We start from the raw sequence: 2,354 nt of genomic DNA on the forward strand, positions 1-2,354 counted from the left end.
TATGGTCTACGAGGGTACGTGGACAACACTCTCCCCTCTCGTTGCTATGCATCACCATGATCTTGCATGTGCGTAGGATTTTTTTTGAAATTACTACGTTCCCCAACACTACCATCACCGACGGTCGAATATATACACCACGTGAGCTGAGAGTTTTCAAGAAAAGACTTGATAGACCAATAGTCAACCCGTGATGAATAATAATGATCTAATTTAGTTTTGTAGTACATACATTTAATTGTACAAGTTTAATCTTTGAATTATGAACATAGGAAATGTCGTCGGACGAAGAAGGTCCCGGGGAGTGCTCCTGGTGCGGCGACAACCGGAGTTTCTGTGACAGGCCTCACCTGGACGAAGGTCGGTGCTTCAGCATTAAGCTTGAGGAGGCCTTCGATTGTGATACGGTAAGCTACGATGCAAAGTGTTTTTTCGTAATTAAGCTCGACCTCTACTACTTCAACATGTAATTTTCGTCTTTTACAATTCGACTAGTTTATCCCGTGCCATGCAAGACGCTATGTCTTGGAGAGGATGGGTTTTGAAGATCATGAGAGGAATGAAACAAAGAAAATCAACCTAAGGACTCATCATGGTATGGATTTTGAGGTAAATCTATACAATTATGAGAGCGTATCCCATTTTGGTTGCCCGGGTTGGGAAGCACTTTGCAAGATGTATGATTTTCAAGAGGGTACGTTTGTCACCATGGATCTTGGTGATCCTAACATCGACCAAGACAATATGGACATTTGGGTCCTTGTTGATACGCTTCCAATTCTACCGCTATGTGAGTTCCTCAAACATAGTTATTAAGTAATTTATATTGTTTATTTCAAAATAGTTGATAGCTTATTTCCACTGATAGCTTATTTCCATCGATAGCTTATTTTCATTCTTCAAAGAATGTGAGGAATATGGTAGACAGAACCAACTACACTGATGGCTCTGAGTTAACTTATCAGGAGAAAAATCATCTGGTCGCATATTGTACCGAAATTGATAATTACAATGCCTTTTATCGAACTCCTCGAAATTATGGTCAATACGTGCCACTAGTGCACGTGTTGAACCATGATAACTTCCATGGAGATATCCTGGTAAGATTTTTTACTATTACGACATTCGTGCATCTTTTGCATACTTCTAAAACTGAACTACATTGCTAACTACGAAGTTATTACTATATTTTTCAACAGAAAATCCCGATGGATTGTGTGCCTCATTTGATTTATCAGAATGGTCGCCTTGATGTTTTGAACATACAGCCAGGTCGTTCTACGAATCTCACCTGTCCATAACGGATTTCTAAAACCGGTGAACACATGATAATCAAAGAATGGAAAAAATATATGGACAGTCGTAAGGAGGTTCTTGGAAGCAACATTGTGCGAAAGGCAAGAATTGGAGACAGGATAATCTCCATTCTCCATAATGGAGAGTCAGGGGCTATCTTGTTTTATGATATTTTACCTAAGATAATATAGTAGGTCCTAACAGAATGTAGTAGATCCTATGAGGTATAATATGTTTATGAGAGTTGATGATGATGAGTAGTTGTGATTATGTCTAGTGACCAACTTGTATGTGATGTCTCATTGAGGAAAACGATGATCATGAGGAGGTGTTATATGACAATGATGTATTATGATTATAAGTTGTTAATGATATGATGATGATGATGATGATGATGATGATGATATTTATATCATTGGGTGAAAGAACCGCGGGTTAGTTTCAAGTGGATGTCCATCCATCCACTTGAAACTAGTCCACGGTTCTTTCTCCCAGTGATGTAATAACTTATTATGATGTAAAAACATTCTCTAAATTGCTGCAGTATGAAAACTTGTATAAAGGTGTATGAATACAACATGAAATAAAAAAGAAATACGGAATAATAGTAGTAGTGCGTGCTAGGAGAAGCTCGCTACTACTAATTACCAGTAGCGCTCATTGTAGAAAGCGTTACTACTTAGTCGATATAGCAGTAGCGCGGTCCAACCCATGCTACTGCTAACCTTTAGCTGTAGCGCCTTACTAGTAGCGTTGTTCCCCGCGCTACTGATAGGCATTAAACACGCGCTACTGCTAGGGTTTTCCCTAGTAGTGTGGGCTTGTGGCGCCCTGGTGCCCCCCTCCCCCTCTAGTATTTCTCTTCACCAATAGTTTTTATATATTCTGAAATAATTCTCCGTAAATTTTCAGCTCCATCCGAGGGCTTTTATTTCTGCACAAAATAACACCATGGCAATTCTGTTGAAAACAGCACCAATCCGGGTTAGTTCCATTCAAATCATGCAAATTAGAGTCCAAAACAAAAGCAAAAGTGCTTGGAAAAGTAGATACATTTG

The sequence above is a fragment of the Triticum dicoccoides genome, chromosome 5B, assembly GCF_002162155.2.
Source record: "Triticum dicoccoides isolate Atlit2015 ecotype Zavitan chromosome 5B, WEW_v2.0, whole genome shotgun sequence".
NCBI classification, from domain to species: domain Eukaryota; kingdom Viridiplantae; phylum Streptophyta; class Magnoliopsida; order Poales; family Poaceae; genus Triticum; species Triticum dicoccoides.